The sequence below is a fragment of the Protopterus annectens genome, chromosome 5.part1 (assembly GCF_019279795.1).
Source record: "Protopterus annectens isolate FY-2018-M chromosome 5.part1, PAN1.0, whole genome shotgun sequence".
Taxonomy (NCBI): domain Eukaryota; kingdom Metazoa; phylum Chordata; order Ceratodontiformes; family Protopteridae; genus Protopterus; species Protopterus annectens.
In genome coordinates this window covers 440,294,529-440,310,708 of record NC_056736.1, presented here as the reverse complement: position 1 = coordinate 440,310,708, position 16,180 = coordinate 440,294,529, and the positions used below count along the sequence as shown (strand labels likewise).

Sequence of the window (16,180 nt, the reverse complement as noted above, 5' to 3'; positions counted from 1 at the left end):
ATAATTTATTATTATTTTTTGAAAGGTGAAGAATGAAAAAGCTGTAGCATATATTAATGGAAAAAAGTCCGGGCAACTGGACTTTTTCCTTTGGTATATGCTTGGATTTACAGCGAGCATGCTGGTTAGGCTGACCAATCAGCATGCTACTTTTTGAATGTTAATGGCCAGTGATTGTATAATATGTTTATTTCCAGCCTCATTGCCTGGTGATAGAATTGCTTCTTGGACATATTGCATTTTATTTATGGTAGCCCTAGCTGTTCATTCATTCCCTTCTGTTGCCTCGTACTACATGACTAAGCTATTTCCAAACTTACCTCCTGCCCCTGTAAGGTATCATTGTGTGTTAATCTGCATGATTTAATCTTGACATTCTGTGATCCTGTCCAGTTATTTAAAGCAAGTCTTTTGTTTTGGATGGATTTTTTGTAACCACTTTGTTTTGTAGATTTAAAGGTTATTACACCTTTGGAAGTTTGTACTCTGAATTGTGATGCCAGCATTCTGAGCCTTTTGAGAAAATTAAGTCATATTCTATCAGTTGAAATAAGTGTCCATATCTCTAGAAACACATGTGCTGTGCTATTAAAGGCATCAAAATGGCAAACTGTTTAGGGCAAATTAATGATTATAGGGGCTGCATTCACTAAAATCTAGGTCTTAAATGAATTTTTTTTTACTCAGAAATATTTTACTGATTTTCCAAAATTTACAAAGATTTAATGACTTTTAGCTAGTAGAATAAACCAAATAGTAAACTATATACTCTATTTAAATTTGGCCAGAGATTAGAAATTAAATATACCAATCTAGACAATCATATATTAAGGTTGTCAAACAAATATTCTCTTCTTTCATTTTCTTTTCGCTTATGAAGAGCCTGAAGCTGTTTTTAATGTCTCAATAAGAGATAATATCTTCTTCCATGGATTGTTGTTCCAGGGCTTATGAAGGATCCTTAGTTCTTTGACTCTAATTTCCAACAATGCTGTGTCATTCAGTAGTTTTAAGAGGTCTTTAAAAGATGGTTCAGTGTTGTTCTTCCATTTTCTAGATATACACTTCCTAGTGATTGCTAGTATGGGCCATAATAGATATGAATCATTTTTATTCATTACAGTTATTTCAGAAATATTTAATAAAATCAAAGATTTGGTTAATAAGAATGTATCTGAAAATATAGCTTGCAAAAATTATCAATAGCTGCCCAAAATGTTTTGACTTTACTGCAATCATGAAACATATGCACCCAGTCAGCTTTACATGCTTGTAAACATTTCCAGCATGTGGCATTGTTGGAAGAGTCAAATTTAGCTAGTTTACTGGGTGTATAAATGATTTATGCAAAAACATCCATGTAAAAATGTTCCAAATTTGAACATTAGATGTTAGTTTGATAGAATATAAAAGATTAGATTTGTTTTCCTCAGACAGATATATTGAATTACCTTTAGTGATGAAATTCCAATAATTCTGTTGAATTTTAACTTTATAACTTACTAATAATTTATATAGTTTAGATGTTATATTTCCACAGTTGTGATTTTAATAAATAATATCATACAAATAATTTAGAAATTTAGGTCTGTCTTTAAAGGAAGAATTATTAATGGTTCTGCATAGATCATGTGAATAAGGCAATATGCTTTGAAGAACTAGCCAGTCAGACAAGAGATCATATGAACTTATTATATCTTGACTATCAACAACTTTCAGATTATTAATACAATGTTGCCCGCAGATGAAATTATTTGTTTTCCATTTTGTAAATACCTTCCTGTGTATTTTATTGAAAAGGTTTTTTTTGTGGAGCTAAATGTTACTATTAAATCCATCCATATTTTAACATGTGTATTAGCATTAATGAATCTTCTGAATATTTCAAAAATATGATTTGTAAGTTTTGATTTTGTAAGTGTTACTAGGTTATATTGAATGCCAATTCATAAATTATGCCACAGTATATTATTCTGGTTATCTAACTTGTGATTTTTTGTTATGGAATTTTCATTTAAAAGAATAATAGCGTGTAAAGTTTTCCATATAGAAGAGTAATGTGGATCGATCCAATTTATAATGATTCTAAAAATAGAAGCTTTTATGTAAGTTTCTATGTCTAGAAATGCAATCCCTCCCTGATCTCTGATATAATGTGTATACACTATTCTATTTCTATTTGGGTGCCAAAGAAATTTTAATAGAAGTGTATTTATTTCTTTTAATAAGTACTTATCAGGTATCTTGGGTATGGATTGTGCTATATATAGAATGTTTGGTAACAATACCATTTTTATTAGTTGTAATCTGTCTTCAAAAGTTAAATAAATTTTATTCCACTTTTCTGTATAATATTTCAAAGTTTTTATAATGTTATTATAATTTAAGGTTAAAATATCATCTATATTTTTAGTTAAGATAATGCCTAAATAACTTAAATTGGGGACTTGTTTGCCAATTATATTATTTTCCTCTACTTTGATCTCATTTTTTAATTTAATATTATGAAGTTAGATTTTGTTTTATTGAAATGAAGACCTGAAATTGAATAAAACATTTCAACTAATATGTCTAATTCTTTTATAGATTCTTTTGAGTTAGATAAGGTAAGGAGTATGTCATCCATGAATAACATAATTTTAGAGTTGTATTGTCCATGTATGTCAATTCCCTTTATTTTAGCATTGGAGCATATTGAGGAAGCAAATAATTCAATAGCTAAAGCAAATAAAATAGGAGACATAGGACAACCTTGTTTTGTGCCTTTCATTAACATTATAGGTTCAGAAGTGTATGGTCCTAATTTAACATATGCTAAGTTATTTTTGTAAATATTTTTTATCAATGATATAAAGGATTGAGGAAATTCATAGAGCTCTAATATTTTGAATAAATAATCCCAATGTAATGAATCAAAAGGCTTTTTCTGTATCTAATGCTATTAATAGAGCTTCCTGGTTTTCTCTATTTAAAATATCAGTGATAGTTAGTACTCTTTGAATATGGTCATACATGTGCCTATTATATATGAAACCTGTTTGACCTTCATTTATAATATGAATCATAGATTTTTTCATTTAATTGACAAAAATAGACATGAAGATCTTATAATCGTTATTAAGTAATGATACTGGTCTATAGGAACTGCAATGCATAAGATCTTTGCCTTCTTTTATGATTGGAGTTATTAATGAATATCTCCATGAAGGCAGAATTATGTTTTGTGTTTGGATTTTAAGTAGGGGTTTATGAAGAAGAGAAGTTATAGGTCTTAAATGAATTTTGTAAGTCACAATAAACACAGAAAATATTATTGTTATAATGTTTTGTAAGAAACTTAAAATATGTTAGTAAACTCTCAAGCTACAAACAGCAGCATTTTTCATCCCATTGTAAGTTTTAATATGATGTTAAGCATTTCTTTCAGAATGCTTGGCTATTGAGACATTTATAGAAATATGAATATTATGACAATATAAATAAATTGCATATAAACATTATTTAATATATCTTTAGGTGCACTAAATAGAGGTCAAGTACCAATGCATTTGTACTGTCATCATCTAAGCTTTAATATGAAAGCTTTCCATTTTTTTTTTTGGAATTATTAATGTAAATATGAACAGGCAATACTAGATGCCTAGTTTCATCACAAAGATGACCCTAGAAAAAAGCTCAGAGGCATCATTAGGATTTATGTTTCATCTAAAGCAAATGTACACATTTCAGATTCAGTTTATCTGGTCTGAACTCTATGGCTAAAGACACTACATTTATTAAACTAGTATACCAACCCTTAGCTGGATGGAAAAAAAAATCTTATTATGTAAAATTAACATATATTTGAATTGAAACAATTGTTTGTGCACTTTTTATGAATGCGAGTTTTATCAAAGAAATATTTACTGTTGCCCCTATATCTTCACACTTTCTTTATGCTTTTGTTTGCTCTAAAAATAAAATATGGTCTGTCACCAACTTTACTAACCCTATAGCCCCCATTTCGTCTCACTCTTTTCAGTTCATAAATAGTTATTAAATGTTGCAAGTAACTTTAAGATGCCTTTCTTGTCCAGAACCACTGTTTTATTCTTACTTTTTACAAAATGACCTTTTTTCATGTACCTGTCAGTTAATCAAAGGTCCAAAATATCAAGCTGCAAAATATTGTGTTTTCAATGTCAAAGTCAAAAACTAAGAAAGACAATAGAAAAAGAGTCACATGAGGTTGTGGTACAGCAGTGATATGGGAATTGGCCTTTTTTCCCACTGTAGTATAATCTTAGAGTTAGCATATATAATTATTGAGGATCTGGGGTTGTGAAGGGTGATTTGCCCCCTTCAAAAAATGTTTTTGTGATTTTGTTGGTTTTGGTGTTTTGATTTCGACGTTTTTCCATAGGTTCATAGGATGATACTAGGCTATTGGCCCAGAGGCCCTTATAAGCCTAGCCAAGAATTTCAACCATGTTCCCTCAAAGTCAGCACCTGTTTCCCCTGTCCAGCAGGGACACAGGTGGGATCCTAGGGGTATTTTTTCTGTTTCCCATCCAGTCGTCCAGGTTCCTCTTAAAGAGGGTGTGAAGACTAGTAGAGATGGTTGAAGGCTGCCAGCCTAGTCAAATAGAATTTGGTACATAATTCTATCATTTGTAAATACTGTGAAATGTTGAACTTTAAACAATGTGGCAACATTGCCATCTGCTGTAAAGAAAGCTAAGTCCAGCATTTCTTGTTGGTCCTTTGAAATTAAAATTATTTCATGACTGCCTTTGATGTTTACAAGTTGGCTCCAGTCCAGCTAGATGAAGGCTTCCTGCCTATTGTTTTAAGGCTAAAGTTAATAACCAGAATTTACATGTGGAATGTTCTTTATTTCTCTAAGTGTAAAAAAATGTAAATGCAGTTTCTATCAGCCTGGGAACACCAGGAAAGTGTAAAAGATAATGTACTGTTTTAGAACAAATGCAGTTTCAATTTAAACAGTGAGAACCAGAGATTATTAAGCATTTTTGTCTGAACATCCAACTCACATCATTGCCTTATGCTCTCTTTATGTAAGTAGTATGTTAGAACTGTGTTTTCTCCTAGATGTAGCCAAGAATTATAAAGATTAGACTAAGTGTTTTTCTGTGATGTCAGAACAACACTACTGATTTATTTTAACTATTTCTGTGTGATCTCTGAACTCTCTTGATTATCACTGCGTAGTAGAAAGTATTGTCTTGTGGTTTTAATTATTTATTAAATATTTTAAAACCTTTTAACTGTGGCTGGTTTGTGTAGAGATAAGTTAAGCACTAGAGTACATTGCATATTTATAGAGTTTATTGTACAAAGCCACTCTAATAAGCCTTGACTGATTAGTCACACTTACCAATTGGATAATAATATTGCACAGTAATAATTGGACACGCTTTTAAGGGCCTTTGGGTAGCTGATAATATTAGCTGGGTGGTGGCAGTAATTGCTACCATATAGTCTAGGTAAAAGGGGGACAGCTGGAGAACCTGTGCCAGCCTTCCCCAGAAGTGTCTGTGTGGTTGTATAAACTTATCTCAAAGTGTGTGTGTCAGCTACTTGGGAAGGGGCATGAAGCACTGGTTGGACGGAGAGGGTGCTGGAGATTTTAGCTTGCCCAGCTAGGCTGAAATCTGAACCCTATAGCTGTGCCAGTGGGGAGTCTTATTGGGGAGCTGGAGAGCAAGGGAGCAACCAGCCCCGGACTGACTGTGATCTCTGTGTGCTCTTAAGGGAAATTGCACTTTACTGTGTGCATTTGTTATCCTTTCCTCATATATGAGCTGCCCTCTCTGGTGTTAGTGGTGAGGACTGAGGCTCCTTGATTGCTGGGCCAGGGCACAGGCATCATAGAGGGCTAGAGAGTTACTCTGCTTGATGTGGAGAGGGAACCTATCCCACAGATGGAGTCATCTTTGGGACACAAATCTATCCCACCAACAAGTTCTATCAATGTCACAGATGAGGTTAAGGCCCTGCATGTGGGTTGCATGAGTGGAGTTTGTCTTATGGATATGCAGCAATTCCATCAAGGCTGGGTCTGAAATGGCCTTGTATGCCAGACACTGGTCACCTCTCAGCAGTCTGTATGAGACAGAGTAAAGGGACAGGGCTGTATAGAATAGATGTTTGAGACCCTGGATTTTCCTAGTCAGGAACCTCTGTGGTCTCTCCAACTGCTGCATGTGCTTGGGCAGGTACATGCCAAAGGGGGCATTGTACTCAATAATGAGTCTGATAAGGAAGGAGTACAGGTATGTTATGACCGCCTTGTTCCTTAATGAAATACCTTTATTTATGAGGGGGGCCATGTAGAAAGCCTTCCGTATAACAGAGGCAAAGTGGTGGTCAAAAGTCAGGTTGCTATAAACCTGGGTGCCTAAGTCCCTCACAACTGATTGCATGGTTAGTACATTGTTACTAATGTCATAATTAGTGGGGGATGACATTTTCCCCAAAGGGGATAATGATGCATTTCTTGGTATTGAGTTTGAGGCCATGCTTCTGGCACCAATAATTTGTTTGTGCAAGACCCTCTTGGAGGATGTTCATATCACTTGGGGAATTTAAGACAGCACCCAGCTTGCAGTCATCTGCAAACATGGTCAGCCACAGACCACTGGTTTTGGCTTGCACCTCAGAAAAGTATATCCCAAACAGTAGTGGCCCCAAGACCAATCCTTGGGGTACACCACTCGTTATGGGTCTACTACTAGAGGTGGCTTCCCCTACTTTGATTGAGTGGGTTCTATCAGTGAGCCAGTTATTTACCCATCTGGTAACATATGGGTTGATGCCTAGCTGGGAGAGTTTATCTATTATGCCCGAATGGGGAATAGTGTCAAAGGCTTTGGCTAGGTCAAGGTAGGCAGTGTGCACCATCTTCCCCCTCATCCATGGTTTTGGTGACTGTTTTGAAGAAGTTGACCAAGTTTAACAGGCATGATCTGACTTTGACAAAACTGACCTGTGTGGGGTCAAGGGTTTTTAGGTTGCCAATGTCCTTCTTTATAAGGTCCATGATAACACATTCCATGGGCTTGCAGATAAAGCTAGTTAGGCTGATGGGCCTACAATTGCCTGGGTCAGTGGACACTCCAATTTTGTATAGAGGGATGACAGTGGCCATCCTCCATTCAGCTGGGATGAAGAAGGTGTTCAGGCTTTGGTTAAATAAGGTATCTAATGGAGCTGAGATCTCATGCCTGAGTTCATGTAGCATACAGCCAGGGATGTTATTGGGTCCCATGGTGACTGTATTTTTTCCTTTGAGAGGGCATTAAGGACCTGCTCCCTGGTGATGATGGGGGAGGGGCTGGTGCTGGGGATGTCCTGGTTTACTTATGAGGGAACAGGGGGATGAAGTTTTCATTGAACCTGTCTGCTAGCAGGTTGGCTATATCTGTGGCATTTGTGTATGTGGTGTTATTGACCACTAGTTCAGAGCAGATTTAGGTGTTGCCTTTGAAATTGCGGAGATATATGAAGAAGGCCTTGTGAATGTCCTTGGTGGACGTGGCCAGTTTGGACTCAAAGTTAGCCTTAGAGGATTTCACCAGTGACCTTATTTGCTTGTTCAGACAAAGGAGAGATTGCTTCCAACTTGGCAACTGCTCCTTCTTGGCCCTGAACAGCAGTTTCTTTCCTTCTATTAAAGAGTTTGTTTATTGCTGCTGTCCACCAGACATGTTTACTCTTCCTTGAGGAAGATGATTTGGTCTTGTCAGGTATTGCTGAGTCCATACAGCTACTTAGGTGCTCATATAGATTTTGGTGTAGGCTTGGACATTCGTGCTAGTTCCAACTGAAGTGATGGTGGCTGTGAAGCTGCTTATACCTGCTCTGTGGAGATTATAGTCAGCTTTGGAAAAGTTTTTTTCATTTGACCCTGATTGGCGGGGGGGGGGGGCAGGGGAGATGGTGACTTCAAAAGTGATCGCTTTATGGTCGGATCTTACCAAGGAGCATGACACTGTAGGAGTGCTACAGTGGCTACTCATGTTGGTTAGGACCAAGTCCAGGATATTCTCACCTCTCCTAGTGGTGTCGACCAGCTGATCCAATGCATTGGCATTGACAAAGTCAAGAAATCTCTGGACATTCATGTCTGGGCTAGAATAGGTCTTCCACTCTATGGCTGGGTAGTTAAAGCCACCTAAGATCAGGGTAGAGGGTTGAATCTTGATGGATTCAAGTAAGTCCAGATAGGTGGAGTGGGCATCCTGAGTCATGGTTGGGGGTCTGTAGCTAGCTATGACTTGAATAGGTGTTTTGTCAACAGTTAACTGCACTTGGAGTGTCTCCTGTGTGTCATACTGTTTGACTAGCCTGGAGGTGTGTATGTCTTTGATAAATATTGAAACTCCACCTCCTTTGGCTTTGTAGCCCTCCATTTGGGGTCTGTTAGTATGGTAGGATGAGTAACCTGGTAAAGTTGGGGTGCTTTCCACAGCTTTCAACCAGATTTCAGTGACTGCACAAATGTCAGCATCCTCCAGGGCAAGGAATGCTTGCAATGAGTGCAGTTTCATGCTAAGACTCCTAGTGTTTAGCATCATGACCTTTAAATTTCATTTATAAGAATTTTTTCATGTTGGTAATTTTGTGCTCATGACTTTGCCTTAAAAAAAAGCACTATGAGGGATGCAAGAGCCTTTGCCAGAAGTCTAAAGCCCAGGGGAGCCAGATGAAGGCCATCTCTGGCAAAGCATCGTGGTCTGTCAGTCATGTCCTCCCATGCTTTTTACCGGATCCCCTTGGAATGACACCAGAAACTAAGCCAAATGTTAAAGTCAATCATTTTCTGTTTGAATTGAGGTATCATTCTGGGTGATGTTAGGATGCTTGTTAAGGCTAGGGACATACCTGCCTGGGACACATATTCAGTGAGCTCAATCATGTCTCCCTTAATGCAGTCCAGAGAGGAACATCTCAAGTCATTCACACCAACAAGGATTATGACAGAGTCATAACAGTATCTGTTGTTAAGAGACCTGAGTTCATGCGTAATATGGAGGATTCTAGTACATGACAAGCAACTTACTGTGACTATTTCCTTGCCTAACCTGGTGAGGGGCACATCTGTGCATCTCAGGACAGAGTTTCCTATGATTAGTATGTTAGGTTTGTGCTTGGGCCTTAGAGGCTGTGAGACACAGATGTGTGTACTATGTGTGATGCTTGGTGCATGTGTGTTTTTGCATAGTCTCTTTTGTTTAGGTATGTTTTTGTTGAGAACCCCGGCATATGTAGGAGTGTGTTGTACAGATGTGAGTGGTGTTCATAGTATTTGTGCAGACAGCCTTCTCAGTGCCAGATGTGCTGGCTTGTGACTGAGACAGCAAGGATTCTAGGCTCTTAATGTGATTGCATCTCTCACATAGTGTGTTCCTAGGTGGTAGTAGAAGAGGGTTGTCTGTGTAAATAAGGCAGTTGCTACACTGTCTCAGGATGCTCATATCAACCAGACTAACAGGAGAAACCACAGGAAACTGTCCATCATTGGTTATCAGAATCTGGGGAAGAGAGGTCAGGGATAGTAGAGTGGATACTATCTGAGGAGAGTACCTATAGGTGTGAGTAGGGCTGGATAAAATCAATACGGTAGTTGCAGGCGAGGGCTTCATTCACAGGAGGGCTGGGAAGGAAAAAAAGGCAACTGAGATGCCTCACAAAAGGTTAAAACAGCAGAGCGGTGATGCACAACAGGCAAACAAGCACAAACCCATGCAAATGATGGGTTTAGATATCACAAAAATGAAAGTAAAATAGAAAAGATGGAATTGACCAATCAGCCCTTGTCCCTGAGTTCTTAGCTCAACACTCTATGCCAGACCAGTTCCAACCAGTTCACCTACTCCCATTAAATGCAGGCAGGCCCTGGCCAACACAAGATGGTGTAGCAGGAAACACAGGAATCACACAAACAGATCTGAACACAGCAAAAGCTGTAACCAGACTATGCTAAAGATATTTAAACTATGTATAGGTCAGTTTAACACAGGACAACAGATACACACTTAAATATAACAGTAGCAAACAAGAGCAAACTGATTTAAACAAATTAACCAATTAACCAATAAAAAAGCTCAAAACTGAGCCCTATTCCAACAATCTTCAATCAGATAAGTTCTAACTGCACACTCCTTCCACTATGGTGCAGGGGAACCTTCTCCAAAAAAGATGACCTGGATTAGTGCTCAAGTTACACAAACAAAGCTAGGTTCAGCAGGTCTGAATCTAGTCTATACTACAGCAAACAAGGCGCACCAATTTCAGAAAGAAACAGTTCAAATAAGCAGGCACAACAAGCCTTTAACCAGCAATACCCCCTCAGTCTTTTAGACTTTTGATTATATGACTTAGATCTGCTTTATTCCTATAACCTACCTTTTTGTGACTTGACCTTTTTTCATTCTTCTCTTATATTATAGGAGGATTTTTAGGAATATTTATCTCTCTGTTTGTTATTTGACACCATTTGATATATTATCACCTGCTTTCCATCATTACTTTTTATAAATGTTAGAATCTAACCTTTATTGTGGGTATAGGTCCCCCGTTTTTTTTTTAAATTTTTTTAAGTTTAATAGATTATGTAATTTGAAACATCACAACAACATTGATAACGGAACAACAAACCCCAATGAAGCATAACAATTCCCTCAACTACAGTTACATAATTGTGCAATGTACACTGAACATGCACTTTAGGCCACAATCGACCATATAACCAAAAAAATAGACCAAAGTTATTCCTCCCCAGGGCTTCTCTTGTTAATAGGGAGGGCAGAATAATACTTATTAGATTAACAGTTAGAATGTTTGTAGTTGGGGATTTCTAAAAATTATGGTTGTGACTGTGGTTTGATAATAATAGTAAGCAACCATTTCTGTTCTATGAATGTGAGGCCAGTTGCTAATGACACAATGCCAAAGAGCCAGATCAAACAATTTGATAAGTCTGGAAGAGGATTCCTTTAGGCATCCACTGCAGCACTGAAGGCCATTTCCCAAATGTGTCAGACCCCTGGATAGATAAATATCATACGCAGATAACCAACCTGTATAAAGTGACACTTCCAATGTGCAGAAATATTAGACATTTTGTCCCGAACAGCAGAGCTGCAATACCAAAATTGCAGCCTCTTGAAATAAGTAAAAGCAAAGTGAGCAGTTAGTTTAAAATACTCAGCCATCAACAAGGTAGTGCCTCTCAACAGAGACATACAATAAACCTTCTCATTTTAATCTTTCAGCATCAAAAATAGTTTCACTATAAGTAGCTTTTACATTTTATGTCCATCAGTAATGGGTTGGAGGATGCCTTGAATGGCAGATGCAGGTCACTTCTTAGCAGTCTTTAGAATACCAGGCATAGTGACAGGGATGTGCATTGGTCCATGTGGGACCTGTTGTTTAGGAGTAAGGCAACTTTGTGATACATGCCAAAGGGGGCATTATATTCAATGATTGGCCTAATGAGGGCAAAGTAAAGGGGGCAATAACATCCTTTGAACCAGACACAATCCATTTGTTTATATGTTGTGCTATACAGAAGGACTTTCTTAAACAATTAGTTACATGTTGGTCAAAAGTTGTGTCACTGTCCACATAAGTTCCCAAATCCCAAATAACTGGGGCATCTTTAAGGGGTGTATTGTCAAACTGGTAATCACATGGGGTAGGTGACTTCCCAAAGGCTACAATAATGCAGTTTTGGCATTTGGGTTTAGATCATGCAGGGCTACTTTGCTACTTTTTGTTTTCTTTTAGTGGGAGACTTCCCTCCTTGCTCCAGGAATTGCAGTAGCTTGCATTTAGGATCCATTGGGAGCCCTAACAGAGTAGAGGACTGAGCAGTTCAATCTTTGTACCTAAGAAGGAAACCATCTGCTGCAATAGGCTGGGAAAATAGGTGCAATTTCCACTGTTCTGCACAAACATTTGGGCCAGGAAGTGAAGCTACAGTGTAAAGCCCTTCTCCTCAAATCTCTTTTGTTGAATAGTGCCGCACTATAATACGGGGCTGCTCAAACTGGAATGCCTTTCAATACCCACTTCATTCCCAGATTCCATGCCACCTGCGGCAATTCCTCACAATCCCTATAAACTGAGGAATTAGACAATAGAATGTCTCTGCAGACTGGGGGGGGGGGTACAGGAATATATTCAGTGGGCTCTTTCGATTCTATCAGTGTATCTCATTTCAGCAAGCAGGATGCTTCCTTGCTGATGATATCCATAGCGTTGTCCCCTCAAGTCTTTCTGGCAGACCTATCATTCACAAGTTATTTCTACATGAGTGATTCTCATGATTGTCCACTTTCGTTTCCAAATGGTGTTGCGAGTCCCTCATTTCATCAGGCTGTTGGGTGTGTTGGTTTGCTAACGCTGTTGCTGAATGAGGACTTGATGTGCCACTACATTTTTTTGATGCAAGTCATAAAGCTCCACATTTGCTTCTTCTCCTGTTGCCTTGAGCTGCTTCAACTCCATTTTAACTTCCTCTAACAAAACACTTAAGGAAGCCAACACACCCTGCAGAGTCACATTTTCTCCACTGTTGTTCGGCCCAACAGGCCTTATTTTCTCCTTTGTGCAGCCTGCCACGTTATCCTGCTCACTCACTATATGGTACAAGCTGGCAGCAAGCTTACTTACTGAGGCTGGCCTGAAGAGATTGGATTGTCATCCAAAAACCTGTACTGTATCTAACAACTATTGCTGCACAAGTTTGATGGCAGTTCTGTTTGGAAAAATGTCACAGAGAGTTTTAGACTACCCAGGTAGAGTGGAGCTACAGCAGTTCACAACTTCATTTCTGCACCTCTATGAGTGCACCTATGCTGGAATCTAATTTTGCTCCCTGTTACAAGTCTTAAAATCCAAAAATGCAATTCTTCATTATAAAAGGTCTGAAATATGAATGGATTAAAAACCTCTCTCATATATGCAGCTAAAATAATCTTTCATGCATCTTATGTGGGGAAACTTAAAGATGGTCAGGAAAGCCTATTTTAGAGCACATAAAGTGTCACATATCTTAAGCAAGTGATGTCTCTGAGATCTACTCAGACTAAAGGAAAAAGCATTACTTCAGAGATAGAATAGTTATAGAGACCAGTTGGCATAATGGTTTAGATCTTTGCCTCCCATGCACAAGGTTCAATCCTGACCTCTTGCCAGTGCTTGTTTGGACTTTGCATGTTCTCTCTATGTCAGTGTGGTTCTTCCTACATCTGAAAATCATGCTGAGTATTTCCATTTCAAACTCACCAATGAATAGAGCTGTGGGTAACAGCACAGACTCTAAATAGTACACTGTAGGGGCAAGAGTTGTACATACCAACTGCTTTGGGCATCTACTGTGGTGTGCAGTATCCTCAAAACAGGAAAACATGGATCACAGACTGCATGCTGTGGCAGAGCTAGCCACTCGACAGTGTAAAATATGATTCTGGGTGACTCAGGTCATATTGGCTAATGTCACCAAAAAAAGTGTTTTTATTGCTGTTTAATAAACTATACTGATGTATTCTATCACTGTTAACCTTTTGTTATCATATTTACTTTGTATTCCTATGAGATAATCTGTAATGTATATGTCTAATGTGTACTATGTATTTGTATTTCTCTGGAGCTTTTCTCCCCAGGACTCTATAGAAAAGGGGCACCTTGTGGCCCAATGGACTATCTTGGCAAACAAACTGCAAATAAAATAAAATAAATAAATAAAAGGTGGACGTAAAACCAATCAATCTGCCAAACATGAGCTAACAATTTCTACACTCATTGTAGGTCCACTGACAGGAAGCAACTTGGAAGTGGATGACATGATGGTATGGCTGGACATCCTATGTATCCAATAGACAAGCTGGAAGGGCAGTGCAGCAAAGACGTGGCCTGCGATCCAAAGTCTAATACTCAGAAGGAAAGGCCGGGAATTGTGGTGAGAGAGAGACTTCAGAAGACAGTGAAGGATGTCATCAGAATTATTGACAGACTCATGGCAATCAGACTTCAGCATAAGGATAGGGCAGAATTCATAATTCAGCCTATGCTTATGGGTTGTGATAGTATTGAAAGAGTGTATTCATACAGCAGTTGTAAGACCTAATAGATAAAGCAGGACAGTATATGGGTGACCTGCATGTACACATCAGCACAGACAGAACAGGATATGAGGACTGCCTGGGTCCACAAGGGTAGGGCAACAGGAATAAAAAAGGGAGGCCATTCCAGACTTCAGTTAATGACTTCATAGTAGCCAAGACAGGTAGTTATAAGATCACATACAAGAGTGGCCAACATGCAAGTCAGGTAAACTTCCTCCTAGTAAGGAAAGGGTAGGCGGAGCTGAAGAAGAATGGCAGCACATCAAAACAGCATGTATGAGGACTACAGAACAGATATGTGTCTGATCCGGGTATGGAAATAAGTTACTTATGGAAAGCTGGTGGTGGAATGGAGAACTCCAAGAAGTCATCAAAGGAAAGAAGGAGTGCAGGAAAAAGAGGGAAACAGAAAGGACAGAGCAGGCTAGGAAGGAATACTGGTTGGTTAACAAAGAAGCTAAAAAAGGAGTTGGAATAGCAAACAGCAGGACAACATGGGCACTATACCAACTTCTAGAAAGTAGTGACTCAGTAGGTGGTGCAAATAAACTATATCGGGTTGCAAGATAAATAAAGAAAATAGACACCCTTTGTAAGGGATTCCAGCAGCAACCTGCTCACCCGTCCACAGGACATCAAAAACAGATAGAATGAGTACTTCCAGCAGCTTCTGAATGACAAAAACTCCACAGAAGCTGTACTGCCCAAGACAAAGCCTACACTGAGAGAAGAAGAGGAGCTCACCCCAAAATAAATAAGAATAGCACTAAGGAAAATGAGTGGCTCCTGAGGGTATTCATAGGAGTGTTGAGAGAAAGGCATATCTTAGAAGACTGCTGAATAAGCATATTCATGCCATTATACAAGCATAAAGGGGGTATTCACAACTGTGGGCAGTACAGAGGTATCAAACTCCTGTCAGACTGCATGAAGGTTCTGGACAGGGTGACTGATAAATGGATATGCAGAGTAATAGAAAGTAATATGGGAGAAGAGCAGTTTGGATTCAGACCAGGATGCAACACAACTGACCCGATGTTTGCAGTGAGACAGATGGTTGAAAAACTATAGATGAGGAAAGAATCCATTTGGGCATTCCTAGACATGGAGGAAGCATATGACAAGGTCTCAAGAAAGCTGATTTGGGCAGTACTGTGGTGGTTTGAAGTCCCAGAAATATTGCTAGAATTAGTGCAGGCTGTGTACAAGGACCCAATGACTCAAGTATGAACAGTGTGACTGGATGTGCACTAGGGTTCAGCTCTGAGCCCACTGTTCATACTGGTGATGGACTATGTTAGCAAACAGGTCAGATGGGACACATCAACAAAGTTGCTGTATGCAGATGATGTGGCATTACAGACAGACTCTGAGCAAGAAATTCAGCAAAGGATAGGGGAATGAAATGCAAAACTGAAGGCATATGGGATAAAACTGAGTACAGATAAGACGGTGGTAATTGTAGAAAATTTGGGAAATTGGAAGAAGTTGAGAACTGAGATAGAAGGGAAAATAGTGGAACAGGTTAACAGCTTCAAGTATCTGGGAGGTGGTTGAGGAGAAGGGAAGTCTGAATGAGGAGGTCAAAGCTATAATAAGAGGGGCTACAGCCAAGAGTGTCAGGTGTAGTGTATGACAGAAGAATGCCAAAGAAGCTGAAAAGTAAGGTGTACAAAAGGTGGTGTGACCAGCACTACTATATGCCACAGAAACCTGGGCAGTAAAGGCAGAGCAGATGAGAAAGCTAGAGGTGGTGGAAATGAAGTGCCTGAGAAGGGTGGTAGGAAGCACAATATGGGACAGACGAAGAAATGACGACATCAGAACAGAAGCCAAAGTAGCTCCAATTGTAGAACAGATCAAAGAGAACAGATTACGGTGGTTTAGGCACATGTGCAGAAAAGCAGAAGACAATCTGGTGAAGAAGATTCGGGACAGACAGGAAGAAGGTAAAAGGAAAGAAGAGGATCCAGCAAAGAAGTGGCTGGATTGTGTGAGAGAAGATCTGCGACAGTCAGGCATGAGTGTCAAACAAGTCAGGT

The 16,180-nt window shown here is 38.8% G+C and overlaps 1 protein-coding gene across 3 annotated transcripts in view; it reads left to right on the top strand.

Annotated features, from left to right (window-relative positions):
• The window catches only part of ILDR2 (immunoglobulin like domain containing receptor 2), a 2,395,614-nt gene that overhangs the window by 721,445 nt on the left and 1,657,989 nt on the right, over positions 1-16,180 (top strand). The gene's annotated exons all lie outside the window — the stretch shown is intronic.